This window comes from Oculina patagonica, chromosome 6 (genome assembly GCF_052425735.1).
Source record: "Oculina patagonica isolate OP01 chromosome 6, crgOcupat, whole genome shotgun sequence".
Lineage (NCBI taxonomy): Eukaryota > Metazoa > Cnidaria > Anthozoa > Scleractinia > Oculinidae > Oculina > Oculina patagonica.
The window spans coordinates 23666077-23682687 of NC_135763.1; the positions used below are offsets into that span (position 1 = coordinate 23666077).

Genomic DNA, 16611 nt, shown 5'->3' on the forward strand with positions numbered 1-16611 from the left:
CTATTGCTTTTTTGAGCATTTAATTTTGCTAAACTTGGTATTAAATGTCTGGTTTGGTATTGTTATTCATTATATACGTAATAAAATGACGTAAAACTATTTACCCATTGTGAAACAAGTGAATCGAAACAATTAGTAAATGTTTCGATTCACGTGTCTCAAGTCATGCATTCCGGATGTTTTTACATCAAGGAATGTAACATTAAAACCGAAAGATCTGGAAGCTTCTCTTAAATTTCGGCAAAGAAAGTTTTTTTCCTCGAATAAACACACTTACTTTCTGCCTTCGTTTGTAACGGTTGCCCTTTCTCCTTCTGGTAGAAGACCCACTAAAAGAAGGCTAGACAACTCCACGGTAGGGAGCCTGTGAAGGAGTTCAAATCCAGCGCCGGTTATGTCTTAAGTTATGGGTTATCAGAACCATTTCGCTGCTGTCTATCATTACATGGAATTCGCACCATTTTGGAGTCCTACATCACCCTTAAACAAAACTGGTGTGACTAAGGCCAAAGGACGCCGTCGACCCTGGCGACTATGCAAGAAAATAATAAGATGCAAACAAGATGACTGGTTTACAGAATTCATGTGAATGCTGTATTAATAGCGTACATCGGCGAACCTTGAGTCGGCGCACGAGCCGACGGACGAGTCGGACATTGAAGTAGTCCGTTCACAGGTCTCCGCTGTTTCAGAGCAAGCCGACGACAGGCCGGACACCATCCACTTTGGAACGAGGTAGAGTGATCAAGGCTCGCACTGGTACGCACGCAATGTCAAAGAAGATGTTCAGATTCATTCAGATAAGATTTTAACATCTAAGACATGTAAAGAAACTAATAAGGCCGTACATATTTCATCGACCAACAACTTGGTCACCATGGTAACGAGTGGAGGAAAACAAACAAATTTAGCTGGTGTCAAATAGGCATATTGTTATATGTTGACCTTCGTCATGTCATCGTTCAGTGGCATTATTTTTGTGTTTTTGTGTTTCAGTGGCATTATTTTTGTGTTTTTGTGTTTCAGTGGCATTATTTTTGTGCCTCAAGAGTCCTCATGGGCCCGATGAGGATAAGTAAGTAAAACTAAAACGGCATCTTCCCACGTTCTTCCTGATATCAGCAACAACATCCACACATTCTAGACTGTCATTGTGGTACTTAGAGTCATCGCGATTTACTAAAACTTAAATTTTGAATGCAGTTTTATAGATAAAGTAAATTTTAATAAACAAAAAGAGCGTGGCGAATTTTTTTACCATAGCAACGAGTACGAAAATGTCGGATATAGTATCAAGCAGAGTTAATACCAATTTTATGACGAGCTTCTTGCGACTTTGAAATCCGCAGCAGGGTATGGGTTGTAATTTCCGGTCAGTAGTGTTAGGTGGTTTTAGCGATCTGTCGTGACCGTGTACTTTGCGGTTATTGTGGTGTCGCAAATGTCACGGCGTGAGTAAATGAAAAAGACCAGATAATCTGGACATTTATGGAAGATGATCATGCGGTGTGAATATCTAACTAATAATACGGGAAACAAGGGTGAGATAGAATGGCGGCATGTACGTGAGTCATCTCGTCACAAAGTGTTCGAACCTTCGCTTTCTAAGACTACAAATCGGTGTGGTGTTTCAAATGAGTTGCCTTGCAGACTTATTCAAAACTCGTAGCCAGCACAGAGCCCGGTATTAGATGTAATTTGTGGAGGTAACAATCTACGATCTAGCCGATCGTAAATATGGCGCGAAAGTCGATCGGCGAGAGACATCGTTTTCGTTCTTTTTGTATTCTGACCAAACCTCCGGCGAGGGAAAATCCGAAAGGCGATAAATTAAGCGGTTTAGTGGAGTTCCACGCGGTCCGAGACTTAAAAATTCACATCCTTCGATGAAATGGTGGTAAGAAGTGAGTTTCCCGCCATCTTGTGCGAACGCCGCTGCAGTTTCTTAGTCACGCTGCAAATCAAAACGTTCACACGACTACATGAGGATATCGATCGACTGTTTGGAAATCGACGACATGGAAAATGTAAGTCCTCATGATTGCTTTTTAAATGCTTCAGTTCTTAACATTTATTAGAAAAAAATTGGCATGTATCAACTTACGAAATTGTATATTTTCAAGGTTTCGCATTTATTGATACATTTTTTGTCCACTTAATACACTGAAAAATTTAAAACTTTATAAACGGAAGCTAAACTCATAAATTTAAATCTTTAAGACCAAATACTGTTTGGTCAGCTTAGCCTCCTCAGGCTGTGGCTCTGTGAAAATTTTTTCTCCATGCAGGTTTTTGCATTGAACATTATTTTTAATCTTAAACAGCAAATATTTTTGGCTTTTCCCTGAAGCAGCAGAGCAGCTTAGCCTTTTTAGGCTGTGGCTCTGTGAGAATTCTATCTCAAGGTGTTTCATTGGGAACTCTAATTCACGCTTAAAACATTAAAAAGAAATAATTAAAATATTTAGAACCAAGTATCTTTTGGCTAAATATCCCTAAAGCAGCAGAGCAGCTTAGCCTTTTTTGGCTGTTGTTCTGCGAGAATTCTTTCTCCAGGTGTTTCACTGGGAACTAAAATTAAAAATTTAGGCTTAAACGCATTGAACATTAATTTTAATCTTTGACAGCACATTTTGTTTGGCTTTATCCCTGAAGCAGCAGAGCAGCTTAGCCTTTTAGGCCGTTGTTCTGCGAGAATTCTTTCTCCAGGTGTTTCACTGGGAACTAAAATTAAAAATTTAGGCTTGAACGTATTGAACATTAATTTTAATCTTTAACAGCACATTTTGTTTGGCTTTATCCCTGAAGCAGCAGAGCAGCTTAGCCTTTTAGGCCGTTGTTCTGCGAGAATTCTTTCTCCAGGTGTTTCACTGGGAACTAAAATTAAAAATTTAGGCTTAAACGCATTGAACATTAATTTTAATCTTTAACAGCACATTTTGTTTGGCTTTATCCCTGAAGCAGCAGAGCAGCTTAGCCTTTTAGGCCGTTGTTCTGCGAGAATTCTTTCTCCAGGTGTTTCACTGGGAACTAAAATTAAAAATTTAGGCTTGAACGTATTGAACATTAATTTTAATCTTTAACAGCACATTTTGTTTGGCTTTATCCCTGAAGCAGCAGAGCAGCTTAGCCTTTTAGGCCGTTGTTCTGCGAGAATTCTTTCTCCAGGTGTTTCACTGGGAACTAAAATTAAAAATTTAGGCTTAAACGCATTGAACATTAATTTTAATCTTTAACAGCACATTTTGTTTGGCTTTATCCCTGAAGCAGCAGAGCAGCTTAGCCTTTTAGGCCGTTGTTCTGCGAGAATTCTTTCTCCAGGTGTTTCACTGGGAACTAAAATTAAAAATTTCGGCTTAAACGCATTGAACATTAATTTTAATCTTTAACAGCAAATATTTTTGGCTTTCCCCTGAAGCAGCAGAGCAGCTTAGCCTTTTAGGCTGTTGTTCTGTGAGAATTCTTTCTCCAGGTGTTTCACTGGGAACTAAAATTAAAAATTTCGGCTTAAACGCATTGAACATTAATTTTAATCTTTAACAGCAAATATTTTTGGCTTTCCCCTGAAGCAGCAGAGCAGCTTAGCCTTTTTAGGCTGTTGTTCTGTGAGAATTCTTTCTCCAGGTGTTTCACTGGGAACTAAAATTAAAAATTTAGGCTTAAACGCATTGAACATAAATTTTAATCTTTAACAGCAAATATTTTTGGCTTTCCCCTGAAGCAGCAGAGCAGCTTAGCCTTTTTAGGCTGTTGTTCTGTGAGAATTCTTTCTCCAGGTGTTTCATTGGGAACAAAAATTAAAAATTTAGGCTTAAACACATTGAACATTAATTTTAAATTATCTTTAACAGCACATTTTGTTTGGCTTTTTCCCTGAAGCAGCAGAGCAGCGTAGCCTTTTTAGGCTGTGGCTCTGTGAGAATTCTTTCTCCAGGTGTTTCATTGGGAACTTCAATTGACAGGCTTTAAACAATTAAAAGCATTTATTTAAATCTTTAAATCTTTTAAACCAAATATTGTTTGGCTTTATCCGTGAAGCAGCAGAGCAGCTTAGCCTTTTAGGCTGTGGATCTGTGGGAATTCTAATTCTCCGGGTGTTTCATTGGGAACTCAAATTAAGGCTTAAAAAGTAGACATTTAAAATTAAAATCTTCCGGGCTGAATATTGCAATTGGTTGAATCCTAATTATTTAATGACGGTCAACCTATCTCAAGTTGATTATCTCAATCATTAAGTTGAGTATTTAAACATGTTACATTTCAGTGTTACGTTCCGGGTCCCGCAAAGCTTCATCGTGTTTAGCCCAAAAGAAACGTTTTGCGAGTGAAAAAGCCGTCACGCCGCTTCCGGTATCTACAGTGGTATACTAGTATGTTGTTTTGAGGCTTTTGTAATTTTCATGTGTAAATCTATTTTGCTCCCGCGTTTTGCGATGTAAGACATTTTAAGCGTCTGAAACTTTATCGCGAGTTAAGATGCCGTTGCGCTTTTTGAAACCCGTTTCTTTGAGGATAAGAATAACATTTTATCTAAATGAGAATTTTGTTCTTACAAGAACACAATTTAGCGCCGGAAGTTGTTTTGTTTCGTAACCGAATAAGCCGCCATGCTTCCTGAACTACATCCCATGGCCAATTGGTCGGTTTTACAAATAATTTTGGGTTATTGTCGTCTTTAGTAAATCCGCTAGTTTCCTTGGTGAATGTTGTCTGTTTGCATCCTTGTTTTCCGGCATTCTCGACTGTACTGTGGTATATTTTATCCTGTATTCTGTCGATCAACCTGGTTTACTTGACCATTTGCTGACAGATCGGTATTCGAGTATGTTGATTCCTTAACACATCTCTGGCGAAGAGGCGTCAAGGAATTTCATTCATACGTGTCGAAAAATCTAGACCCCCTGCTAATGTTCTGCAGTAAAACTGCAGAACATCGGCAGGGGTCAACGATTTCAAAGTCGCATGAAGCTCATCATCATGGAAACGGTTCGATAGCTTTAAAAGAAGATGTCATAAAACCGAGTATGGTAACCTTATAGAGATAGCATCAACGAATTAACGAAAATGATTTCCGAGATTTTGCTTCTTTCTTTTTTCTGCCAAACGGCGTTCTTGACACCACTCAATTCAACAACAACATACTATGACAATGACCCTCAGTCAAGCAAAGGTAAAACGTGTTTACAATTCAACAATAACACACTTTGGCAAATACCCTAAGCCAGTCAGAACTGAACGCGTATTCAATTCCACAGTGACACACAAAGACATCACCCTAAGTCAGTCAGAGATGACTTAAAATGTGTACTCAGTTCAACGTTAACATACTTTGACAAGGACCCTAAGCCAATTAGAGGTGCCACCTTAATTATTCACGACCTGCTCCCGTCTGGCCTCGTAGCTCACTCCGTAGAGCAACGGTAATCCTTTAATCCGGAGGTCGTGGGTTCGAATTCCACCGAGATCAAAGAATTTTTCTTTGCCTCGTGTGGTCCCCGATTTCCTTTCTAGGGCTAACGCTCAGAAGGAAATTACTGGGTTACTTGACAGTAATTAACCTAAGGGTTAATTCTCTACTTTCCAGCAATCATAGGTAATTCAACAATAGCACACTCTACAATTACAATTTCAACTATCTAAACACAATGAAGAACCTGCGAAATTTTTTTATAAGAATATAAGCTTGTACTAGGAAGTTTTGAATGTTACCGTCCTCCGACAAAATAGAGATTTTTATTACTCTTAACCAAATCATTTGGAACAATAGGCTTACAAGGATTGGCGAACTGTCTGTGTTTATAATCAATGGCACCATGCTTGCCGGCATTCGGCAACTGTTTTGCCTCTTAAGGCCTGACTAAACTAGGAGACATTGGCTGCGGTCACATCTAGACTGCTAACTATAGTTAGGACGGCGTTAACTATAGTTAGCTATTTCGATAATGTGACCGCTTCTCTGTTCGCCCTAACTATAGTTAGAAAATTTACGCCTCGCTGATCCAAAACAATACCCACTAACTATAGCTATACCCAAGCAAGGTTCATGGGTTAGTCTTAAGTTTACAAACGAAAAGCCAATCAGAATGCGATAATTCTTTTCGCACGTGCGAGATGAACATAAATATGCAAAACAAAGCGTCAAGGGAAGGAAAACAAGAAAAACAACATGCCGAAAAATTACATATCATCAATGTTAGCAAAAATAAAGCTTGAATTCTTCGGTTTCCAGCATCCTTACTTCATTTTATTTTCTTCAACGCCGAAATGCCGTGCAAAAATAGAAAAAATAGAGGAACACCTGGACACAAATAAACCACAAGGGCTGTCATGAACTAATTTAAATACCAAATTATTCACAACCTAATCAGAACTAGCTATAGTTAACTGCATTGGTGTGACCGCAAAGACGACAGAAAGCACTAACTAGTTAGGTATGACGTCACCTAACTTGAGACTAACTATAGTTAAACTTTAGTTACGTCGTAGATGTGACCGCAGCCATTGTTACGGAAGCAAATGTTTCCAAGCTAATGGGACGTGATTGTTAGTGTTGGTCAAATGTGTTTGCAACTAAATAGTTGATAGGAATCAGTTGATTCTGTTCGCTCGGTACATGGCCGCAAATAACCTAAATTAGAGGGGACCGGGGGCATGCTCCCCGGGAATTGTATTTTTCAGATCAACAGAAACGCTATTTTAGGCATTCTGATGGACGTTTTGTACTATTTATAAATGCCATCATACAACACTTAACGTCAATTTCGTTGCACTTTTTTTTTCAGGCACAACCGCTTGCAGGATTTTTTTCAACAAGTTTTCCTTGCAGGAATGTTTCTTTTTTGGTAAAAGTTACTTCCCCCCTCCAGTTATTTCTAATGGTCCGTCTCTTACTAAGGGGCCAACCATTTTACTTCTGAGGGGGGGGGGGGGGGGGATGGGTGATTTGGTGTGGGCGTGAATTTTTTTTTTCAACCCACTGTACATGTGCGAATTTTTTTTTGTAAGGATGGTCTTGTGCAGGAATTTTTTTCTTGCACACGTGCTCTTGCAGGATTTTTTTTTCAAACTGAAACAAAAGTAAAACCGTCCAAAATTTCTAAGCGTCTGAAATTTTAAGCATCCGAAATATCTACAGTACAGTATAATTGTTTTCAGTACACAAATAAAACCGACTTGACAAGGAAGGGTTTTCGGGGATGAGCGAAATAGTGGAAGCTGTAACTGAGGAACTAGAACCATAATATTATGATCATTTTGAAGATCTAGCCCTTGTGGCAGATCATTAAGCCACTTTCAGCTTTGAGTTTCCTTTATGGAGCGAACTCTAGTTGAGACATGGCTTGAAATACGTGACGGCTTGATAGTATTTGTGTTGTTTACGCGCGGGGGGTGGGGGGGGGGGGTACTCCCATATATGTGCTATATAGGTATGTGCCGCCCGATAGGGTACGGTTTTTGAGGTTCTCAGTCCTTAAATAGGGGCTAACCGCGCACGGCAAGACACAAATCTTTATAAAATCAAAACCGCTTTACTAACACTTGAACGGATGCCTTTTTACGTTTAGCTGAGCGTTTATTTAAGCTGATAGAATTTAGGTACCCTATCTAATGATCACACCGGGAACACATTGCCAAAAGAAGCAAAAATGATACCGTTATTTGCGTCGTAACAAAACGCTTCTCCTTCCCTTGAATAGGGTGTCATTTTTCAGTTTTGGGCCTTAAAAAGGGTATCAATTTTCGCTTTCTTTATCTTCAAATAGGGTCAGGGTTTAAGAACCTTCGCGGCACACCCCTATCCGAAATTTATGGGAGTACTCCCCCCCCCCCGGGGGTTAACGCGTCGGTGTATCTGTAAAACCTTCATCATCATGACTCATTGCGGCAGTAGGCGCATAAGGTCGTGTAAAACCTTGAGAGTGCAGTAAAACCATCATTTTCACAGATATTGTTTCACTCTAATTCGTGTTTTGTAGGCGTAAATTTACTTAAGCCATGTTTCACCAAAGTGTCCGAAAGTTTTGTCCGAAATTTGTTCGAAATGAGACAAAAAGTGTCCGAAAATTAAACGTTCGAAATAAAACGTCCAAATTTTTTTTGCATGTATCACAGAGTGATTTTATGGGATAGATATTTAGTGTAATTAATATCTTTGTTTGTGTCTACCAGACTACATTGTTTAAGAGAATGACAATTTACCATTGGAGGCTGTTTCGTAGTCTTGGAGCAAAATCACAAGTTGTCTACAGTTGAAATATTTTTTGTTAATAGAATAAAGAGCTTTAACTTTACATATTTGTATCAAATAGATATTTATAATAAAGTTTACTTCATGTTCCAGCAGCTACATGTATCCTGGCATCCTCGATTTAGAGTACATGCAAAACATTGTTCTTAAAGTCACAGCACCAGGCGTGATCTTGAATTTGAGAAAATATGTACCAAGATCGGTAACCACAGGCAAAAAAGCCAACTAAAGGGGACACATTATTGTGCTATGAATCCCTGTTACCTAAGTCCAGATGCTAAAATATTTTAACAGTTTGCTGATATTAAAAGTTGAATGTGTCAACCCAGCGAACATCTTGCCAGAAATTTTTTTCCAGCCTACTTTACACGCATGAATTTTTTTTTTGGACCACTGTCCTGTGCAGGAATTTTATTCTTGCATGCATGCGCTTGCAGGATATTTTTTTTTTCAAAATCACCCATCCCCCCCCCCCCCTCAAAAGTAAAATGGTTGGCCCCTAATACACCTGGCCTATTTTAATCCAATTACTACAAAGGACAAAAAATGTCCGTTGTCCGTTTTCTTCACGGAATATTCCGTGTATTTTGGGCATCGTTCGTCGGGGTTCCTGCATACTCTTTGAATAATTATATACTTAAAAATAATTAAAAAGGCAATAAAATATAGAACAATACCAAAGAATACACTAGGAAACAAAATTCTGCCTAGGAACAATAGTGTACTATGCATACAGAGGCCCAAAATTCTCATCCTTACGAATGTTTTTTTTTTTTTTTGGAGATGCCGCAGGCCAATCAGTGTAAACCACTTTTGTGCATACCCTACATATTTACGAGGTTCTGAAGGTCAAATCTGCTTTCCCAAAATCCTAGATTTTAACAATTTAACGTTGGTGTTTTGCAGAAAACACCCGAAAAAAATACTTAGATGTCTATAGATAGCTCGTGCATAGCCTGTGTACAGCCGTCCCGCTCCGCTCAAAAAAATCCGCGATTCGTGAAAAACGATTGTATTGTAATTTAACCCGATTTTACTCTGACAGTCTGACCAGGCAATTTCGTAAAAGAGTAATCGATAACAAGAACGCGATGCAAAACGAAACAGGTTAACGAATTCTTTTTTAATTTCAACATCTTTGTTTGCTCAACATAAGTACATCTAACACAGTTATGCTGCACATAAAATTTCCACCAACATACAACTAAGGAGTCTAATTATATATATAACGCCCGTTGAAATCAGAAATTATGCACTATGGAAATAAACCATGTGTTCTCGTTCAGTTTTACTTTAGCGCATTCTGTTTCTAAGTGTCTGAAAGAACTAAACCATTTCAAATGCATAAAGCCAAAAAAAAAAAAAAAACGATTCTTGACACGATCAGTGCAATCGTATACTTACAGAGTTTTGCAAGTCTCTAAAGACGTCGTATGCATAATAAGGTCTGCGGCTTGTAAAAAAATAAATTAAAAATTAAATTAATAAACAAAAACTCCAACGTCGCTTTCCTTATGTTTTGGCACAAATGCCTATTATTGTTTGGCCTCCAAGAGGACATACCCACGGCTCTTGCCTGTTACAGAGTCTAATGGCAACATCGCTTGAAATAACTGTTGAACAGGAATCCAATGTGGTGGATACTTGTACCGTGCTGTATCTAATACCAACACAGAGTTCGTTTGTTGGTCCAGTGCAGCAATGGGACTGAAGTGACCGCCTCCGAATTGCGCAACGGCTTCCCTCGAGTATGATACCGCAATAAGCTCTTTTGGAATTTCTACGTCGAAATTTTGATCGCTTCCCCTTCTACCTCCAGTACACACTCGCTCTATGCTTTCAACAAATTTATCGAATGCTCTATCGAGTTAGTTGGTCGCACAAGTGATGCAGTAGCTCCATTAGATTCTGCCAACCAAACAAATTCATCCAGGGTAGTTCCAGATTCTTTAACGTCGACGTTAGAAAGACAATAATCTAAGAATTCATCTGTATACCATCGCCACATAGTTTTCCAGCTGCGCCGTGGATCTATCTGCAAGGAGTTCAAAATAATCGCTAGCGTACTAACCCCACAGTAGTTTGGCGTAGATTGAAAAGTATAACACGATGACAGAGCCAGGTACGGGACAGCATAGCCTGTTTGAATAGTGCGAGAGAGGCGAGTTCTGGATTCCGCAGATCTGTAGTCAAGAAGGTTTTCTGGAAGTGGACATCTGTAGAATGTTTTAGACGGTTGTCTATACGGTGGGAGTCAAGGTCACGTTTCACAAAAATAAAACGGTCATTTCACGTTTCACGCAAAATAAACTAGCCATTTCACGAAACCAAGATAGAAGGATAGAACGACGCTCAGTCAAAATGAATGCAGCAAAAATAATTTAATATAAAAGAGCAAAAGATAATCATTTGTGTAATTTGGATTACATAGAACACAATTTTCTAGCCTGCGAATACAACCGCCTCTCATTCGCTCCCGCTACTACGTTCGAAATTTTGCACGTAGTAGCGGAAGCGAATGAGAGGCGGCTGTATTCGCAGGCTAACAATTTGCGCGAGATAACGTGTTGCTCAATCAAGTTCATATTTTGTCAAGCAAATGTCACACTACCCTTGCAAAAAGTAAAATGTTGTCATTTTCAGAGCCTTCAATAACAGCGGTATTCCGTTGAATGGAAGAAGTAAACATGGCGGCTCGTCTTACACGTATGATACAAAATTGGGATCGATTTTATTCGTAGAAACAATTGGAATTCAGTCTATTTCTGTGGTCGTGAAACAGATGTCCCTAACTACGGTTTTTTCTGGTTTTCGAATGCATCTCGCGGATATATCGGTGACATTTTTAAAACGAAAAAGTTAAAGTAAAAAAATTCCAAGGTGGGGGCTTGCTGTCTAATTCAAGGTAACGACCAGTGGTCAAGCGTAATAATGGTGCTTATCACAGATTTTTTAAAAAGTTATTGCTGACTGGGAAATTACTAGCCCCCCTCCCCACCCCCGAGAAAAGGATACTAAGAGTTGTCCCAAAATGAAAATCTATGGCGTATTAATTAATTCATCAGTCACAAACATGCATTTCCAGGTCCTTTTCGCCAAGTTTGACACGTTCGATGAGAAAGCTTTTAAAATTTTCTGGATAGCTTCCTCAAATAGAGACAGACATTTCCCTATAACAGATTAGATTTTAGTAGTATAGGAGTTGGGGGTACGAGATCATAAAAATTTTTATAATCTCTTACATCCCCAACTCCTATACTACTGCACAGCACTGGATTCAAAAAATAGAATCAAAAATAGAATCAAAAATGAAATCAAAAATAGAATCAAAAATGGATTCAAATATTGGAATCAAATATTGGATCCAAAACTGAAATTCAAGCCTGTGAAACCAAGCCTTAAAAACCAACCCTTGCTAAACCCTTTAATCAAAATAAAAAAATCTCTTATACTATTTTTTAAAAATCTTGCATCTTAGTGCGTTTAATTATTCCTTTTATCAAGTTGGATTCTAGTGCGTTTAAAATGAACGTCTTATATTACATTTTCAATATAATATTTTTGTATTTTTATCAGATTTTTGAACATGTTTTTATGTTGGATCATATTTGATATAATACCGAGATCAGTACAAATGTTAACTAATCTATTTGATTGTTCCTTTTCACTTAATTGTAAGAAAAGTGTATTGTCTTTAATGCAATGTTTTTCTATGATATTCATCATCTCAACGAATTTTTCTTTGATGTAATTTGATGTCATTATAATATTTATTATACATTATTTTTTATATCATTTATACAGTGCGTTTAATCTGATTTTTTGTTGTAAATGATGCAACCGACAGTTATGGTAAATTTTTAATGTTATATATTTCTTGTGATTCGTTATTTTTTATATCTCTTTTATAGTAGATTAGTTATTTAACATTTAGATAAATTTATATTATCATCTTTTATAATGATTTCTATTTTTTTAATGTTTGAATTGATGATTTGTGATTTTAAAATATCAATTTTTTTAACTTGAGAATCTAAATGATTACTCAATTCTTGTAGCTTATGGATGTTTTTTATTGGATTTAAATTTGAGATGGATTTTAAATGGAATAATATTTTTTCATTTAATTGAGCTCTTTTATTGAGTGCTATTACAAGTTTTAGTATAGATATTACATGTTTTGAGCAACTGTTTGTATCATGATTTGATGTTATTTCATTGATTAAATTAGATAATTGGTTGTTTTTTATATCTGCTTTACTCATATAATATTATGACACATTTTTTTTTTTTATATGTGTTTTTTATAGTGCGTTTAAGGGAAAAACACATAAATCCATATAAAAATAAAATCTCTTTGTAATATATATATGAATAATAAAAGATTTATAATCGGTTTAACCTCGGATAAAAATAATAGATCGAATGATATTAAAATAATTGCTAAAATCTTAGAAGATGAATTTAATTTCAAGCACATGGTATTTAATCAGCCAAACAGTGTAATTGTTATGGATGGCGGGGCTAACCCATGGGCCGATTATATTGAAGCATATTTTGATAATTATAAAGATACTAATTACGTAATATCAAATTTGTTTAATTTAGATATTGTCGAAATGCTTTTTGATAACGGCTGTAGTATTATAAATATTGATACCTTTTTTTATAATGAAAATCAATTAGATGAAAAATTAGTTGTTGATAAATTCAATGTTTTTTTAAAATGAATGTATGTCCTAAAATATTTTTTGTAATCAAATACTGATTTATAAAAATATTATACTTAATATTTTTATTTGCATGTGTAATACTTGATAATTGATTTTAAGGCACTCTTAAAAATTGTTTATATATCTTTCAAATCCTTGATTGGAATCCAACTGTTGAAGTCATCACTGTATCCTTTCCACTTAACTAAAGCTTGTTTCTTCTTATAATCTCTACGGATCACTTTATCAATTCTGAATACATCCTGTTTTGCTTTTAATAATTCAGGTTCATAAAAGCTACCTTGTATTTCTTCATCTCTGAGATCTTTCAGTTTGTAAGTGATGGGATTAGTGTATTGTATTTTATTTATTTTAAATATTTCTTCACTCCAATTCGGTGTATAACCCTTATCGAAAACAATTCGTTTATACTTAGATATTCTGACTCTGTCACCAACCTTAAATTTTGGTTTAGCTGATAATGGCTCCATATTTCCGTATAGGTTAATATATACAATTCCTTGATTCTTTTCCTTTGAAGCTTCTGTTGGTGTCATCTTTATTGAACTGTGTTTTGTATTATTGTATTCTTTCACCAGTTTGGGTAGCATATCTAAATACTGTGTGTTACCTTGAACAGTGAACTGTTTGTACATTTTATTTTTCAAAGTTCTATTAAATCTCTCAATAACAACAGCTTTACCTTCATTAAAAGTGGAATACATCTTAATATCATTTTGCTTTAGCCATTCCTTGAATGTTTTGTTATAAAATTCAGATCCCTTATCAACCCAGAGATATTCAGGTTTACGCTTGTCATTAATGACAATATTGTTGAAAGCGCTAGTTATTGATGCACCTTTCTTATCTTTCAATTGTATAGCCCAAGCAAATTTACTGAATACGTCAATTATAGTCAATAGATATTTATAACCTTTATTCCATTTTGAAAGTTTATCCATAAAAACTAAATCAGCAGACCATATGTCGTCAATTCCATTTGATATTACTCTTCTAGTTTTAAATTTTCGTCTGATTGGTTTATGTAACTCATCGGCTAATTGTTGAGACCAATCATTTTTACTCAACGCCGTTTTCCGTTTTTTGTCTTCTTTTGTTTTACACCCATACCTACTTTAGCCTTGGTAGCAATAGTGTTCCTTGCAATAGCATGACCCCATTGTCTGTCCTTCCATGGGATAGCATCAAGGGCTTTTACCATCTTTTTATCAGCTTCGTTTTTGCATTTAACCTGATCTTTTGATGGTTTGTCAGTACATACAGAATAATCTACATCATGTTGCATGCTAACAGCGTCTGTTTTGCCAGTTGGTTGCTCATATATTTTTAGTATTTTACCTGTTTTTGGATCCCATTTTACCTGTTTTTCAAGAGGATTTCCAGGTCCGGTATATTTATGCCCTGGAATAACAAAACCCTTTTTGGGTGCTACTTTCAGAATAGCTTTATGGATATCGATACCTTCTCCCTTTCTGTAGTAATCAACATTGTCTTTTACACCTTTGAGAGCTTGCCCTGCTAAAAGTCTTGCCATTGAAGCAAAGCTAGGTGATGGAGTTATGAAATTAGATGCTACATAGGCTATTTTATCAACAGTAGAAGGGCCTTTTCGTCTTGCAAGAGCTCCACCACTATGACTTTTTATGAATTTACTCTTCTTTTTACCGCAAATATAACAATTTGATTTTTCCATAAGACGGCCATTCTTTGCTTTGACTTTTTTAGAATTCATTGACTCAGTATTCTTTTTACATGAAACACAGTATGACTTACACATATATATATATATATATACATTAGATATTTAATCACAGTATGTGTTTCGCCATTTTTTAGATTTCTTATCCCAAATAGTACCAGAGCATGAAGGATCTTGGTGTTCACTTGGAGATGTCCAGAATTTCTTTGAGAATAAACCATTCTTCTTATTAAAAGCCCCTTTAGCGATATTGCCCGACCAGTAACGTTTAAGCAAATCTTTATCGCCTCCGGTAGCACCCATGATAGCCGATGCTAAGTCTTGAGCCTGTTGAAACCCTGGAATCTTTTCGCCGACCTTTTTGTTAATCGTTTCACCTATTTTACCCCCTTTTTTCTCACTAACAAAACGGGTTTTAGTAATACCACAAGAAACGCATTTCGATTTGAGTATTAAACGATTGTTTTTTGTTCTCATATATTTTTCAGAATTAGGAACTGAATTAGTTTTTATTTTTTCACGTACACAATACGATTTAGTCATTGTATATATATTACGTTACATATTTTTGAAATAATGTTGAATGAATTTTTCATTATTCATTGTGTCATATATGTCAAACACTTCTAATAAATTATAATACGAATTCCCCTTATTCATTTCGTTGAGAAAGTATATACAAAAGTATCCGCAGGTGGTAGTCTTTATGCTCTGTATCTGATTGTTTTGATGTATCAATGTTAAATTCTTCTTTTTTGCGTGATCGACTATTTCTTGAAATGGAGGCATACCGAAACTATCAAAATAATTGATAGCGTTATCTTTTACATAAGTTGCAACCCAATGACTTCCGCTCATATAGGATGGTTCAAGATTATAAATGAATAATCCTAATTTGTGATTATGTGGAACGGTCTCATCTCTCATTAGTACATCTTTTATTGGTATATTCAAATACTTACACCATTGTATGAGATCAAAATTACTCATGGGTATATTCTTATGAAATTTTGGCTTGATTACTTTTTTTTGGGTTTTGAAATCTTTTTTTTTGAAATATAATTTGGAAGAACTAATCCCCCAGTTTTGAGAAATTTATTATATTGATCCCAAGAACCAATGAATGGTGGCGGTCTGTAAGATAATGCATTTCTCTTATTTGGTAGTTTGATTTTACCCCCGTCTTTTTTCGTTGTTGTGTCATGAGTTGTTGATTTGTTAGTTGTTGACCTTCTTGATCTTGTTTGCGTTTTCGGAGCACTAATTCCAATCATTGGAAAACCAATTCGCGGTGCCCCATGACCGACCCTAATGACCTTTCGAATTTGTGTCTTTAAGATGTTTAAATCAGATCCAACACCTAACTTCTTAGCCTTATTCAATTTATTGATTTGTCGTTGAGTTAGCATTAAACTGTCATTGCCAGTCAGATCTGAATTGCTTAAGCGAATTGTAATTTCACTTTTATTTCTATAAGCAGTCAAAAGCTTCCTTCGCTGTCCTTCTGATAGATTAACTTTATGAGAGTGATAAGTTGTCATTACTTGTATATATACTACGTTATATAATTTCTTGTTTATAAAACGTATACAAAATAAAATGGTTTATACATAATATTCAATTGATTGATTTATACAATAACCAGCTCATTACCCACCTTGTCAATAACGATTGTCTCATCATAAAGAACGATGGCATGGACGTTGAAAGGACTATCTTCCGCACTATTAGCGTTTAGTTTATATCTGAAGATCAACTGCTTTGGGTCTCTAGTTACTCGCTCTGCTTGATATGATAAATCAAAAAAGATAATAGGATAGAGAGAGTTGTAATTTGCCAAGTTGAGTTGTGTACCGCTGTTGTAATCATTCTTTCTCATACCATAAGACATTAAATCATTGAATATCCTAACTTTGGACTCACTATCATAT

The 16611-nt window shown here is 36.1% G+C and overlaps 1 long non-coding RNA gene and 1 pseudogene across 1 annotated transcript; both read right to left on the minus strand.

Annotated features, from left to right (window-relative positions):
* Positions 1 to 8273: 8273 nt before the first annotated feature.
* LOC144657214 (uncharacterized) lies at positions 8274 to 8636 on the minus strand. The gene is made up of 2 exons (XR_013571483.1): positions 8513 to 8636; positions 8274 to 8473 (listed from the first exon to the last, which is right to left on the minus strand). It is a non-coding gene; the product is annotated as an uncharacterized LOC144657214 (long non-coding RNA).
* A 1147-nt stretch (positions 8637 to 9783) lies between these two features.
* LOC144657951 (uncharacterized) lies at positions 9784 to 14983 on the minus strand (annotated as a pseudogene).
* Positions 14984 to 16611: the final 1628 nt, after the last annotated feature.